The sequence below is a fragment of the Glycine soja genome, chromosome 16 (genome assembly GCF_004193775.1).
Source record: "Glycine soja cultivar W05 chromosome 16, ASM419377v2, whole genome shotgun sequence".
NCBI lineage: Eukaryota > Viridiplantae > Streptophyta > Magnoliopsida > Fabales > Fabaceae > Glycine > Glycine soja.
The window spans coordinates 14,120,228-14,137,428 of NC_041017.1; positions in this window are offsets into that span (position 1 = coordinate 14,120,228).

The following is a 17,201-nucleotide window of genomic DNA, read 5'->3' on the forward strand; positions in this document are numbered from 1 at the left end:
TAAGTTCACCCCCCTTTACCTTTTTTGGTGATTCTTTTTCCTTAACGTTACGAAACTTTACGAATTTCGTAACGATACTTATTTTCTTTCCGTAAGGTTACGGATCCTTACGGATCATGTATTTACTCTTTTTTAGCTTTTGAAGAAGTTACGAAAACTCACGGATTACGTAACAACACCTCCTTTTGGTTTCCGCCACATTACGGAATTTTACGGATCGCGTAAGCCTGCTTCCTTTTGATTTCCGGCATGTCTCGAGACTTCACATATTGTGAAACAAAGGATGCCAAGTATCTCAAAGCGGCCGATCAAAGGTTGCATATTATCAAGTAATAATCCCCGGACGAAATTAGGGTATGACAATCATCATAATGGAGTGGTCAAATGAATGAGTCAAACTGTATGTATAAATGCAATACTTCTCCCCCTTTTGGCAAAACAAGGCCAAAAAGTCGCAAACACACAGAGTAAGAACAAACATATGTAAGGAGTGACAAGAAAAAGAGCAGTTGACATATCATTCATATCCTTAATCATTACAACCATCATTTAAAAAAAACTATCACAATAAAACATAATAATAACTAGAGGAATAGAAAAAAAAATTAAAACAGAAATGACAACGAAACAACAAAAACAAGCACTAAAACACAACTAAGCCCCGTCCTCATTCGGGTTAGGTAGGTCACTGAGGTTGAGCCTAGCTTATATATTTTCCAGCCTAGAAGTGATATTCTCTACAGAGCTATGAACTTCGGTTGAGTGCTCTTGATGGAGGTGAAGCATAACATCCATCTTTTGAATCATGAGAGACTCAAAAGGACTCCATTGAGGTGTAGGCTCATGTTGACCTTGTGCTTAATCATCTTTTTCCATCTTTTCAATGTTTCCCACAACAGGCTCTGCAGCCATTATCCATTCATGATCAACATACCTCATACCAAGCTTCCTGAGATGGCTTTCAGTTATCTCACTAGAGGCTTTGGTGTAATCCATAATCTCATTAGAGACATCGACCTTAAAATAGTCAATGAATCTAGAGGCAAGCACAACATATGTAAACTCATAATCCACAAGGCGACGACATTTCAGCATAATATCTTCAATCAACAGAACCCAATTCATATGAATTCCTAATTTCAGGCCATAAACAATTTGCAGATCATCATTTGTTACCTGAGCATCATTGCTTGACCTTGGTGTAAGAATGTAGGTGATAAGGTAGATCGGCATATTGTCCTCAATAGTTAATCCGCCAACTCCAAGGCAACTTCTCAATCTCCTTCCAGGATCAAGAAGCATTCCCCTATAGGCCTGCATCTTGTTGTAGCCATCTGCAGTTTCATCAAACTTGCGAACTCCATCCATGTCCAAACCATCAACTTCCTTCCACACAACAGCATATATGACCATATCTACTCCATTGACAGTAGAGAAAAGATTACCTTCAAGGTCCACATGAGCACATGTGTAGAACACCTTGACCAATTTTGGATAAAACGTCCATTTCATCTTAACTAACTTTGTCAGCCTTTGAACTTCCAGCAGATTAGAACATAGTAGAACATGTATTTTTTGAAAAATCATGAGAGAGAAAAACATAGTAGAACATGTATTTTTGGAAAAAAAAGTTTCAAACACATCTAAACATATGACACACATAGGCAATCAAGGTAGAAATTGATAGACATAGAGAACACATATCAATATGAATACACTATAGCAAAACATCATTCAATGCTAGATCCATCTAGGATTCCTAGCTCATTTCTAATATAGAAGAACCTATCTCTAGCAAGAGGTTTTGTAAAGATGTCAGCTAGTTGATGTTCACTATCAACAAATTCAATGCAACAATCACCTTTACATACATGATCTCTTAGAAAATGTTACCAAATTTCTATCATGCACTTGTTTTATTACATTTCAATGGAATGTGACCAAGAGTTACCCCAAAGTCTTCAAGTTGTTGCTTTATCCAGAGACTTTGTGCACAACAACTTCCGGCTACAATATATTCAACTTCTACAATTGATAGTGCTACACGGGCTTGTTTTTTGCAATAACAAGATTCAAGAAAGCTTCCCAAGAGGTGACATGTCCTACTTGTGCTTTTCCTATCTAGCTTACATCCTGCAAAGTCAAAATCTGAAAAACCAATTAAATTCAAGGAGGTACCTTCGGGATACCACAAACCAACATTGGTTGTGCCCCTAAGATACTTGATAATCCTTTTTACAGTAGTTAAATGGGATTCCTTGGGATTTGCATGATATATTGCACATAACCAAACACTAAGCATAATAGTGGGTCGTCGGCTTGTAGTCTAATAAAGGACAGAACCAATCATACCTTTGTACTTTGACTCATATACTAATTTACCTTTTTCATCCAAGTCAAAATAAGTGGATGTTGTCATAGGTGTCAATGCTTCTTTGCACTTTTTCATATTGAATTTCTTAATCAATTCCGCACAGTACTTTGTTTGGAAAAGAAATGTTCCATGCTTCATTTCCTTAACTTGAAGTTCAAGAAAGAAAGTTAGTTCTCCCATTATAGACATCTCAAATTCTTCCTACATAGAACTAGAAAATTCCTTGCACAAAGCTTCATTAGTGGCACCAAAAATTATGTCATTGTTAGTCAGTCAATATGACTAACTTTTGTGTAAGAAACTGTTGTAAATTGTATATGACTCCTCCCATTTATAGTTGTTTTTGGTAGTATTGTAATTACTTTTTGTTAATTTAAGTAATAGGTACTCAATATCCCAATTTTGTGTATTTAATGATCATTCCTTTTCAATTTCAGGCAAAATGGGCAAGATTGGTGAAGTGCAGAATTTATGAACTCATTGAGCCACGCCATGCACTGGGTGAGCCATCCACTAAGCGCACTATCCTCCGGCTAAGTGCGTAGAAGAATCAGGAAGAAGGATGAGTTGTACAAAGGCGCTGAGCAAGTATGAACTTGCTAAGCTCACCGCCTTTAACCCTTAGGCTAAGCAAGAAGACTGGCGCTAAGCCAGAAGTCACTTACATGCACTAAGCAAGCTTATCTTCCGCTAAGCGCGCGCCCACCGATGGGATTGTCTATTTAAAGTTGAAATCTCAATTTTGGAAGTGTTGTTGAGTTTTTTTAGAGTTTTTGGCTATGGAGAGACTGAGAGAGAGCTGAGCTTGATGAGGAAGCCATCTTGCAGAGCTTTGGATGAGATTTTGAGAGATTGTGAGGTTTCTAGAGGTGGAGGAGACATCCCCACTACTTGTATTTCTTTTATCTTTCATCTTCTCTTCTCATTGTTGTAAAGGAAGCTTCCCTGCTATGGAGAGCTAAATCCTCAGTTGGTTCTTCCTATGGGGTACTTGATGTAAATATCTTTATATCTATCTAATGATGTTTTATGTGTTCACTATGTTATTAGTACTTAATTCTAGTGTGTCTTTGCCTTGATCACACAACTGCATGCTTAGTTAGGGTCACTCAACATTGGGAAATGGTTTGATCCTTAGAACCTGATAGGACAGGGCTAGCTTATCATATTTTCATGAGACATCGGTATACGGTAACCTAGTTTTTGTTATGTTATGTCTTAATGCGGTTCTGGTTAAGTTTAGTCCAACAAGAGACATTTGAGGATGACGCTTGATTAGGATTAGATTAAACATGCACGAGACATCAGGGTTTAGTAGTCTAGGAGACAACATAGAACACATGAACATTGTTAGGTAAAGAACATCCTTAATAACCAGTCACCTAGTAAGAAGACCAACACGTTGTCTATCTGTCTTCATACACCACTACTCACATGATTTGCTTTTGAATAGTTTAGTTTACATAATTGTCCATACCACACACCAAACTTTCATCACAAGACACTTATTTACTGAACCACAGCTTTACCAAGTAAAACAAGTTCCCCAAGAGTTCGATACTCGATATTCACTTACCGTTTTATACTACTTGCATGATCCAGCGCACTTGTCGACCGTCGAACAGTCATCAACATAAATTTGCACAAGCAACAACTCATCATTTGATCTCTTGATAAACAATGTTTTGTCAACTTGACCTCTTACAAAAGATTGCCCAATTAAGAAATTGCTCAATCTTTCATACCAAGATCTAGGTGCTTGTTTTAAACCATAGAGTGCCTTTTTCAACTTGTGAACATGATTAGGATGTTCGAAGTCTACAAAACATGGAACTCCACATATATCTCTTCTTTAATGTATCCATTTAGAAAATCAGTTTTGACATCCATTTAATATAACCTAGAATTCATAATACAAGCAAAAGAAAGCAACACCCTAATAGCTTCCAACCTTGCAATAAGGGCATTGGTCTCATCATAGTCAATGCCTTCCTCTTGGTTGTATCCTTTAGCAACCAATATGGCCTTGTTCCTAACTATGATTCCTGATTCATCAAGCTTGTTTACAAAAACCCATTTGGTTTCGATTAGCTTATGAGAAGAAAGTTTAGGGACTAAATCCCATACTTCATTCCTTTTAAACTGATTTAATTCTTCATGCAAAGCCAACAACCAATGCTCATCATGTAGTGCTTCACATCTTCATCTTCCAAAGCATTTTCTTGAACAAGAGAGTTAGTTTCATCACAAACAACATGTACATATTCTTCCACACATAATGTTCTTCTATTAAACACTCTATATGCCTTGCTTTATAATGAATAACCAAGAAAGATTTCCTCGTCGGCTTTTGCATCAAATTTGCCAAGAGATTCATTTCCATTATTTAAAACAAAGCATTTACATCCAAAAACCCTTAAATGAGAAATGTTTGGTTTTCTCCCTTTGTAAGGCTCATAAGGAGTTTTCTTTAAAATAGGTCTTACTAGAAGCTTATTGAGAGTGTAACAAACAATACTAATAGCATCTGCCCAAAAATATTTTGGTATGTTTGTTTCATTTAGAAGAGTTCTAGCGCCTTCTTCAAGAGATCTATTTTTCCTTTCCACAACATCATTTTGTTGAGGTGTTCTCGGGGCAGAAAAATTGTGGTGAATTCCATTTTCTTCACAAAACTTTTCAAAATACTCATTTTGAAATTCACCTCCATGATCACTTCTAATTGAAATAATACTAAGACCTTTCTCATTTTGAATAACTTTGGCAAGTTTGTGAAAAGCATCAAAAGCATCATTTTTGGTTCTCAAGAACAAAGTCCAAGTGTATTGAGAATAATCATCAACAATTACTAAGCCATAGTAGTTGCCACCTAAACTCATGGTTCTTGATGGTCCAAATAAATACATATGAAGTAGTTCAAGGGGTTTGTAGTAGAATCAACGTTTTTATTTTGAAAAGAGTTATTTAACTTATTTTCCTTTTTGACATGTTTCACACACTTTATTTTTCTCAAACCAAATTTTCGAAATACCAATTACTAAGTTTTTTTTTAACTAGACGATTGTGATTATGCATGTTTGCATGTGCAGCCCCACGATGCAAAAGCCAAGAATCATCAATCTTACTTATCAAGCAACTAAGCTCATGAAATAATGCATGTTCAATAATAAGCATGTAGATGTTACCTACTCTTTTACCTATATGAACAACCTCACCAGTTTTTGCTTCACAAATGAGACAATAATTTTTGTTGAAATCAATTTTGAAGCCTTTGTCACTTAGTTGACTTATGCTCAAAAGATTGTGCTTATGTCCATCAACATACAGAACATTTTTATTTGTGTGTTGTGTTGATTTCCAATGTTTTTTTCTCCCATAATTCTTCCCTTATTGTTGTCTCCAAAAGTAACATATCCACCTTCCCTTAGCACAAGGTCAGTAAGTCTGGACTTGTCACTGGTCATGTGCCTAGAGCAACCACTATCCAAATATCATAGTGAGTCTCTTGCTTTTAGGCACACCTACAGGACAAAATCAATTAGAGAGGTGGTACTCAATTGAGGTTGGGCCCAATGTGGTTAATTTCCACAATTAATTCTTTAGGAATCCAAACATATTTACCTCTAGGAACATCAAATCTCCTAACATGGTATTTATAGGATGTGTGCCCTATTTTCATGCAATAATGACAAGTCTTTGCTTTAGACTTAGGATGCACTATGTTTTTCTTTTTGGAGACTTTGTTTGGGTTCACCTTTTTGGAGGATGCAAACTTGGTTTTCTTATAAAACTTAATTTTCTTGTTATACCCCAAACCAATCTTATCGGTAGTATGCTTTTGCCCACTGAGTAAGTGACTAAGATCACTCTTTCCTTTATTCATTTTTCTAAAAAGATCATTAAGATAGGAAAAATTAGTTTGCAACTTCATATGTTCTTCACAATGATCCTTTTTAAACTTTTCAAACTCATTTTGCAAATATTTCTAATCATCCATATTAAGAGAAGTAGAGGCACAAACACAACCAGTGGTTTTATAGCTTGAAACAAGTTTTTCATTTTCTTGCCTCAATTTATCATGCTCACTTTGTGTTGAAGGCAATTTAGTGATATGACATTTTGGATAGCTTCTTAGCTTATTGTTTGAAACAACAAGCTTTTTCCCTTCCTCATGAATTTCATTAAATAAAGGCTTCCAAAACTTCCTCAAATTCATAATTTACCTCATTTTCTTTCATGGTTGAGGAGTCATCCTTTGAATCAGACATTAAGCACACATTTACAACTTTTTCTTCACTAGAAGAATCAGACGATGTTGACTCGTTGTCTTCCCAAACTATGTAGACCTTTTTCGGTTTTCTATATTTCTTCCCTTTCTTTTTAGAAGGTGTTTTTCTAAGGTAGATAGAGCAATCTGATTTGATGTGGCCTGGCTTCCCGCATTTGAAGCATCTGAAGGTTTGGTTCTTGTTTTCCACCTTCTTTGAAGGTTTAGAAAATTTTTTGTCTTTGGATCTTCTGAGAAATTTCCCAAACTTCTTCACCATCAAGTTTAAATTCTCTATATCTTCCTCATCACTAGAGTTTTCTTTATGATCTTCCTTTGAGGAACTAACTTTGAGTGAAATCCCTTTCCTTTTCTTTTCTATATCTTCTGCACAAGATTATTGAATCAACTCATGTTCATACGCAAGCATTTTTTTTTAAGATAGCTTCCATCGACATTGATGTGAAGTCCTTGGATTCCTTGATCGATGTGATTTTCAATTCCCAAGTTCTTGTAAGTTTGTTAAGAATCTTGATGTTTAGCACATTATCTTCAAATGTTTTTTTCAAGACCAAGCAAGTGATTCACTATATAGGTGAATCTTGTTTGAAGTTCTAAGATGGTTTCACCATTCTTCATTCGGAAAGCTCATATTCGTATACAAGAGTATGCCTTCTTACTCTTCTTACATCTACAATGCCTTCATGAGTGACTTCAAGCAGTTTCCATATCTCCTTTGCATTTTTACACCTCGCAATACAAAAAATTCATCATAAGATAAACCATAAGTTAAAATGTCTTTAGCTGTTTTATAATCTTACACTTTTCTTTTCTCGTCATCTTTCATCTCATCTCATTCTTTAGGAACTAATTCACCATTGACTTCTTTAGTCGATATAAATGGTCTTTTAACAATCTCATTCCATGCATGGGATCAATTGATTCAATAAAGATTTCCATTCTATTTTGCCAAAACAAAAAAATGTACTCCCTTACACAATGGTGGTCAATTGAGAGAAGCACCATCTTTGAAAGTGATTTGTTTAGAGCTCATTTTTTAAAAACTATGATCTTGAGCAACTTTCAAGATGTAGCTATGATACCAATTGAAAAAGATGATGGGACTCTCCAAACCAAGAGGGGGTGAATTGGTTTTAAAATCAAATCAAAACAAAAATAGTTTTTTTTAAACTTTTGCTTCACAAGGATCGTATCACACTTTTTATTTAAAACCAATATTGAATCAATCACCTATGCACAATATCCTTTTGTTAAAGAGCATCAATTTTAAAAACCTTTAAACCTTGGTAAATTGATAAAGAATTCATTAAAAAGATATAAGATTCAAGAGAAGATAGACAACAAGATTTATACTGGTTCACTCTCTATTTCTAGAGAAGCTACTCAAGAGATCTAATTCAACTTGAATTAGATTTCCACTATGCAATGTGAGTTTTATAAACAATCATAACCAATTTCAAATTATACATGAAAATGAAACTAAGGCACCCAACCTAGGGTCCTTTGTTAATCTAAGCCTAAGAGAAACCTACCCTTAGTTTCAAACTTCAAACACCTATTCTAGCATGTTGTAAAGACTCATGCATATGCAAAAACAATATGTAAAAAAACATATGAAAACAGAGTCAAGGAGAGATACAAACTTTACATTCAAATGCAAGAACCAAAGGCTTGATTGAATTGATCTCTCTTGATCTCAAATGATGTTTACAACTCACTTTAACCTTTGAAAGCTTCAAGAAACAAAAATTAGAGTTTCTGAGTCATAAAAGCTTATTCTAAATTATTGTTCAAATGCTTGAAATTGAGAACACAAGGTGGCTATATATAGAGAAAACAATTATAACTGTTTGTAATTGATTAAAATGGCAATGTAATCAATTATCTCGACAGAGTAATCGATTAGATTCTCTTTTTAATCGATTAAAGTGTTATTCCCAAAACCTTGAAATATTTCCAGAACAATGAAATCAATTAAATTCTTAATTTAATCGATTAAGTGTTCTTGATCACTTCTGGGAACACTTTCAAGAATGATGTAATCGATTATTATAACCTCGTAATCGATTAAAGCAGAAACCCAAGAAAATAGACATGGTCTCAAAAGAAATGTGTAATCAATTATAGGTATGTGGTAATCGATTAAACTAGAATGAAGATATCTCTGCAAGCTTCTCAAAAGACTTATGTAATCGATTAAGGATAGATGGTTATCGATTAAAATAGAGAGTTGTTGTTAGTCGATGAATACAACTAACTTTTGTGTAAGAAATCTGTGAAAATTGTATCTAACTCCTCCCATTTATGGTTATTTTGTAGTGTTGTAATTAATTTTTGTTAAATATAGGTAATAAATACTTAGTACTCCTATTTTGTGTATTTAATAATCATTTCCTCTCAATTTCAGGTTAATTAGGCAAGTTTGTGAAGCGTTGATTTTCATCTGCTCGCTAAGTCAATCTGCTGGCTTAGCGAGCCATCCGTTGAGCGCAACACTCCTTTGGCTGAGCGCAAGGAAGAATCAGGAAGAAGGATGAGTTGGACACACGTGCTAAGCGAGGGCTCATCTGGCTAAGCACACCGCTTTCATGCATCCGCTAAGCGAGAATACGAGCGCTAAGCCGAAATTCACTTATGTGGGCTAAGCGGCCCAGATTCATGCTAAGCGTGCAAGCACCAACAAGGCCACCTTTTAATATAGCTTTACCAAGTAACACAAGTTCCCCGAGAGTTTGATACTCAGTTCTTACCGTTTTATACTACTTGCACGATCCGATGCACTTGCTGGGTTCGAACAAGTTTTTGGCGCCGTTGCCGGGAAACTTCTTTCTATTTGGAAATTTAGTTCAGTCCTAGGTGTCTATTCTTTATTCTTTGATAAACTGTGAATATTTACTTTTGATTCATATTTGTTTTCCTCTTGAACTGGATAACCGTTGTTTCTGTTAGTGTTTTATATGCATAGATCTCCCACAGGAAATTTAGTTCCTCTGGACTTGGAGATTTAAGCTACGTTAAGAAGGAACAGAGCATAGAGGAGAAGTAAATTACTACAAGACAGGACAATAGCGTCCATTCTTGAGGAAAAAACTAATTTTTCTGATTCTACATCATCTGACTCACCATCATCAAGGGAATCCATGACCTATTTACTAGAAGTCGTTTCCATGGCTGATGAACACTAGCAAAGAGTTACCCTTGAGGACTATTCTAGTAGCTCAGTGCCGCAATTCTTTACCAGCATTGCACGTCCTGAAGTGCAAGCTCACAACATAAACTACCCTCATTCTTTAATTCATTTAATATAGGGGAACTTATTCCAAGGATTACCAAATGAGGACCCCCTATGCACATTTGGCGACATTCATTGAAATCTGTAACACTGTAAAGATTGCAGGCGTGCCAGATGAAGCCATTAGACTCAGTCTATTTTCATTTTCTCTAGCAGGAGAAGCCAAGAGGCGGCTCCACTCATTTAAGGGTAACAGTCTAAAAACCTGGGAAGAAGTTGTTGAAAAGTTTCTAAAGAAATATTTCCCAGAGTCAAAGACTACGGAAGGGAAAGCTACAATCTCTTCATTTCATCAGTTCCCTGACGAGTCCTTGAGTGAAGCGTTGGAGAGGTTTAGAGGTTTATTGAGAAAGACTCCCACCCATGGGTTCTCTGAGCCAATTCAATTGAATATGTTTATAGATGGGCTGAGACCACAAACCAAACAACTGCTAGATGCTTCAGTAGGGGGAAAAATAAAGCTGAAGACCCCTAAAGAGGCAACTAAGCTAATTGAGAATATGTCAGCCAACGATCATGCCATTATGCGCGACAGAGTTCACCAACCCACAAAGAAAAGCTTGTTAGAACTATCATCACATGATGCTTTGTTGGCACAAAATAAGTTGCTTTCTAGGCAACTTGAGATTTTAACAGAAACACTTGGCAAGTTGCCAACTAAACTGTCTATTGGTCAACCTACACATTCTTCTATTTTGCAGGTTACAAGTTGTACCATCTGTGGTGTGGCTCATGAAACAGGCCAATGTATTCCCATTGAAGAAAACACTCAAGAAGTTCACTATATGGGAAATCAACAGAGACAAGGATATACTCAAGGAGGATTCTCATGCTTCCAACAGGGTTCTTATAACCAACAAGGACAGTGGAGATCACACCCTGGCAATCAATTCAACAAGGACCAGGGTGGACCTTCTAACAGGCCAATCCAACAAGGGCCTAACATCTTTTAGAGGACTACTAAGCTGGAGGAGACTTTGACTCAGTTTATGCAGATAACAATGTCAAATCATAAAAGCACTGAGTCAACACTGAAAAACCTTGAGGTCCAGGTGGGACAACTGGCCAAGCAGATAGCTGACAAGTCATCCAACAATTTTGTGGCGAATACAGAAAAGAATCCCAAGGAGGAATGCAAAGCTGTGATGACAAGGAGTAAGAGGTTTGTGGAGGCGGAGGATGAGGATAGTGTTGTGTCCAAGAAGAAAGCCGCTGAAAAGAAAGGTACTGATGAAAAGAAAGATGATGTGAGAAGTGAAAGCAATAAGGAAAAAGAAAAACAAATAATGGTCAAGAAAAAAGAATTAAATGACCAAGAAAAAGAAAAAGAAGTAGAAAAAGAAAAAGAAAATGAAAAAAAAATGAAAAAGACGAAAAAAAATAAGAATGAAGAGAGGAGTAGAGAGTGAACAAGCTAGAGAGAAGAAAAGAGAAAAAGTTGTAAACGAAGGGGCGAAAGTACCATATCCTGTGGTACCTTCCAAGAAGGAGAAGGACCGCCATTTGGCGAGATTCTTAGATATTTTCAGGAAACTGGAAATAACCATGCCCTTCGGAGAAGCTTTACAGCAAATGTCACTCTACTCCAAGTTCTTAAAGGATATGTTAACAAGGAAACACAAGTATATTCACCAAGAAAAATATTTTGTGGAAGGAAATTATAGTGCTGTGATTCAAAAGATCCTTCCACCCAAGCATAAAGACCCTGGGAGTGTAACCATTCCTTGTTCAATAGGTGAAGTCACTGTGGGAAAGGCTTTTATTGATTTGGGAGTCAGTATTAACTTAATGCCATTCTCCATGTGCAGAAGGTTGGGAGAGTTGGAGATCATGCCCACTAGGATGACTTTACAACTTGCTGACCGCTCCATTACTAGACCATATGGAGTAATTGAAGATGTGCTGGTTAGAGTAAAACATTTTATCTTCCTGACAAACTTTGTGGTAATGGATATCTGTGAAGATAATGACATTCCTATAATATTGGGAAGGTCATTCATGTTAACTGCAAGCTACATAGTTGATATGCGGAAAAAGAAGCTGGAGCTGGGCTTTGAAGATTAGAAAATTGATTTTGATTTATTTGTTGAAGACAAGCCTGCTCTAGAACAAAATGTTTGCTTACAGGTAATGGAAGTAGGTAAGGAAGTTCTGGAAGTAAGAACCAAAACGTGATTTCGCCCATTGAGGTAAAAGCATCAAGCTAATGACATTGAAAAAGCGCTTCCTGGGAGGCAACCCAGTTCTAATTTCTGATAATTTTTGCTTTTCTTTTCTTTTATGCATGGCATAATGTGGAACTTGCTTCATAATCATTACATTGGGGTATATCAGCTTATTTTTGAATGATAGATATAAGGGTTTCAATTTCTTGAGGAAGGGACTGAAAAATAACTTAGAAATTTTTTTCTAAAAATCAGTCCTCGTGCTAAGTGCATCTTTTGTCATACGCTAAGCGGAGAGTCTCTAGCGCTTAGCGCTCAACCCTTGTATCTCAAGTTGATTTGGTCCGCTAAGCTGGCCAAGGTTGAGCTAAGCCCATTTCAATTCGATCTGAATATGGCTAAGCAATAGCCTTCTCGCTAAGCGCCTCGTATTTACTGGCTAAGCGCCTCGTATTCACTAGCTAAGCACGAGATGTCGCCGCTAAGCTCATTTCCTTGCGGCCAGAATTGGGGTTCATTGAGCTAAGCGCTACTCATGCCAACTAAGCGCAATTCCTTGCGGTCATAGAAGCGCTAAGCAGACCATAATTCGCTAAGCTTTTATCCCTCTGTAATCAAGATGTATTAATTTAGCTAAGCCAGCCCAAAGCCAGGCTTAGCGAGAGTTGCAGGTTTTATGAACTGCAGAATTCGCTAAGCGCCACTTCTGTGCGCTAAGCCCAGCTTTAAAAAAAAATCAGATTTTGAATTTCAAACTTGGGCTAAGTGCGCAGATCCGCTAAGCAAACCCCTTTGAGAAACGAAACATCTCTCTGGCTCGCTTAGCTCTGCGGCTCGCTAAGCGAGAGGCTCGAAATTTTTTTAAGTGAGTGTAACATCAGTTACACTCACCTTTGCCAAAATTCTCAGAGCATATCCTGCATTTTCTCTCTCTCCCAAATCTGTGCAACCTGCATTCTTGCTTTCTTTTTGCATATTCTACGCATCATCAGCAATCAACAATCCAAGTAAGTCTCTCATTCCCTTTACTCTTTTATTTTGGTGAACATTAGGGTAGAAAACCATAGAATTTAGCTTTTAATTTTTAGAGTTTTAATGATATTAAATTAGTTAAAAATTAGGATTTTGTGAATGATTGTGTTGTGTAGATAGTTTTGACTAGTTTGCTTGTTTGATATGCCTTTTAGAGGCTCAAAAATGGAAGAAAACGAACTGTGTTTTCTGCGTTTTTTCTAGAAAACGCGATGAATTCGCTAAGCATGCATGTTGCGCTAAGCGAGTTCATCAAAATTCATTGAATATATGCATTTTCAGATGAACTCGCTAAGGGCGCCTACCATGCTAAGCGAGTTCATCTTTTGGAGAAGAACATTCATCTCTGATGCAATCCTACCCCGCAAGGGCATTAGATAGAAGACTCCAAGCAGATTGGGCCAAAGATTCAAGGGAAGGCCCTAGGGTTCTCATGAGCCTTAGGGTAGATTTCGAGCCCATGGGCTAAGTATGAGCCAGCTTATCTTTGTAAATATTACAATAGGTTTTTCCTTCGTTTGGGCCTTGTATTTTGGCCATTCTAGTAGTATAGGGTTTTTGCCTTGTATTTAAAGGTATTTTGAGTAGTCTTTGTAGTAGGGAATTTTTTGTATTTTCATGTATTTTGTCATGGGGGTGAGCTTAGCTATTATAGGGGATGTGTAGCTAAGGTCTACTAGGTGCTCCTTAAACCTCCATTAATTTTTTTGCTTTACCTTCTCTTCCATTGTTGTTTCTTCATTTTTTTCTCCATGTATCTCCTCACATGTCTTGTGCTAAATGTTGTTAACATGATTCTTTAGAGTTTCCACCGATTAAAATTGCTATAGAAGCTAGATTTGATTTTCTATGGTTCAAATTTCTTGTTCTTGTTCTTGAACCATGAATTGTGTTGAGTTTAGGTTCCTTTGAGTTTTGTCTTGTTATTTTTTGTGGCTGAAACCTAAACCATAAAATTCTTACAAAAATATTGAAGTAGAAGAAAACCTCAAAAATCTAGAGTGACTTGTTCACCTATTGTAGTTTTGTCATAGAAGTCATGTCTAGTCATGAAACTTGTCACATAAGATTTCTTATGTTGTGCTGAATTTTATTTTCTTGTTTCTTTGTCTAACTCATTTGTTCATGAGTGTATGAAATTCTTTTAGCCTGTTATTTGATTTGAGTCAAATCTTTCATGTTAATTAGTCCTTAACATGTTCATGCAAAATTCTTAGAGAGTCTTTGATTGTGAACCTTTTCTTGAACTTTTAGGTTTCCTTATGATTGTGTCTATTGTGAATTTGAGTTTTTGTGATTGAATTGCTGGCTGAAATGTTGATCCTAAGTGAATATTGAACTCCTAAAACTATGGTAAACAATCCTAGTGAGTTCAACATACATAGGAAGGTTGAAAGTAAGCGCAAGGCAATCAATATACCATGCTTAAAAAAAAGAAAAATCGCTGGTGCTGGCAGCTTGGACATACAAACTTGTAAAAATTACTGAGAATTGGTTACCTCGAATTTTGAGCTGAAATTTTTACTGAATTTTCTAAAAATTTGGAAAAAAGTTAGAAAAAAAGAAACAAGTGATTTGGATAAAAGGAAAAAATACTAAAAATCACACAAGTTGGCAGGAAAATCAGTATCTAGAAAAAAAAAAGATGAAAGGGAAGTGTGCTTGTTGTTTTGGATCAAAATTTATTCTATAATTGGAAATTTCAATTGGAAATTAGTGTGAAGACAAGTGCCAAAGCTAGAGGTTTGTTGAGTCTTTTTTTTAGTTTTTTTTACTCTACTCTAGAGCCATTCTAAGTTTCTCTTTGAGTCCTAGCTTGCTTCTAAGTCCTTTTCATTGCTTTAATTGTTGAATAATCCTTGAAAAATTGTCTTGTTAAAATTCCATTGGTTTAGCTTTCATTTCATTTTTTTTTGGTCTTTGGTTATTGCTTGTCTCTTTGTTTCCTTGTGTGAATTGCCATATAGGGAATTGGAAAGGAGGATTGGTGTCATCCCTTGAAGAATTTGAGTCAATAAGCAAGGGGCCAACCACCTTAAGAGCTATTGGACTAAGAAACACTCCAAATTGAGTGAATCACCAAAGAGAGAACAACCACCAAAATTGAGGACCGTTTTGTAATTTTGTAATTTGCAATTTACTTACCTTCATTGCTTTCAAGTTTTGTAACAAAAAGGCCTTTCATTGGAAGTGTGTTGGGAGCCTCCAATAGGTTACCAAACTTCCATTTGTGTGTAATAATTTAAGGCAATTTTTCCTTAGGATAGTGAGTGTTTTGTTGGGAACCTTGAATGTGGTCATCCAAACACTCTTTGGATTCGCCTAGTTTACATTTCTTGCTTACTTTCATAGCTTATTTCCTTTACCTTCCATTGTCAAACCGCCTAGATAGCTTTCCTTTTACCAATTAGTTTTTTACCTTATCTTTCACACCTCTTTTAGTGTTTATTTTGGCTAGTTTCAACCAAAGTTTCTTTTACCTTTTGTTTTCAAACCTCCAACAAGAAAGAACCACAACTTAGGAACCAACATGAGTCATCATTCATCTAGTGTTAATAGCGAGGGTACTAGTCATAAAAACCCTTTATCTAGAATCTTAGAAGAGTTGAGTTCCCTTAAGTTATGGAAAGAAAAACAAGAGAGAAAAGGAAAAGGAAAAAAAAAAGAGTGGAAAAAATAAGTCAAGATGAAAGAAAGAAAATAAGAGAGGAAGAAAGAAGAAAAATAATGAAAGAAATGAAAAGAGAAAAACATGCCTCCTATAGTAGTCATAACTCTTGCAAGAGCCTAAGTGAAGAACTTCGTGACTATTACAAAGGAAGGCATAGGTCACATCTTAGACCTCACTCCCATAGAAGAGAAAAGGAAAGAAAGCCTCAAGAGGCTAACATTAACCTCACATACTTCCATGGGAAGGACAATGTAGAGGCTAACTTAGATTGGGAAATAAAGGTATAGCAACAACTTAAAAAGAAGTCTACTTCAAAATCTTATGGCTCTCACTCTTATCCAAAGAAAGAGCAAGGTCAAGGCATCTTAGAGGTGACACCTTTTAAGCCCAAAGATGATAAGGGGAAGACAATAGAAAAGCAAGACCCTAAGGCTAGTATGCAAGAGAAAACTAGCTCTATAAAGTGTTTTAAATGTCTTGGAAGAGGACACATTACTTCTCAATGCCCCACCACAAAAACCATGATTATGAGGGGCCAAGCCATTTATAGTATACTTCACCTTCCTCTAGTGAAAGTGAAGAAGCAAAAGGGGAAGAATCTAGTGAAGAAATCTACCCCCAAGAAGAAGGACAACCATTAGTGGTTAAAGAGAAGTGTAAGGAGGTAAGTGTCTCCTCCAAGAGTTTAGCTAAGAAGGAAACTCATTTTACAATAAAGACAAACATTAAAGAAACTTTCCCTCTTAGACAACCTCCACATTTTCTCTTTTGTAAAAGGACACTTGCTAGCATTGCCACACCTCTTGGGCTTGAGTTTATTCCTCAAGTAAAGAAGTTGTTGGATGAGGGTTTGGTTCGCACGAGCTTAAATCCTTGTGCTTTGTTGGTGCCCAAAATAGGTATTATTAGGCACCAAGTCCCTAAAATAGGTGGTATGATGAATGTTTTGAGTGGTGCAACCCTCTTTTGTAAAATCACTCGTACACCTAACATCTTCATGGTGTGTGTACATAGGGACCCATTAGGTAGGTTTGTTCTTATTTTTAGTTTCAATACAAACTTAGGTACTCATATGGGACACCTTAGGTTTTTCATACTTTTTGGTAGGAATAATCAATATGAAAATACAGAAAAAAGGTATGTTTTATTGCGTTACTTTTCTTAATTTTTCAAATAGTGATCAAGGGGTTCCCATGATCCCTAAGAGAATAAAGGTCATTTCTAAGTGGCCAACTCCACCAAGTATACGAAAAATTTGGGGCTACCATGACTTAACAAACTTTTACAAAAGGTTTGTCCCATATTTTTCTATACTTGTAGCACCACTCATTGAGTTGGTGAGGAACCATGTTCCTTCATGGGAAGATGCCCAGGAAATG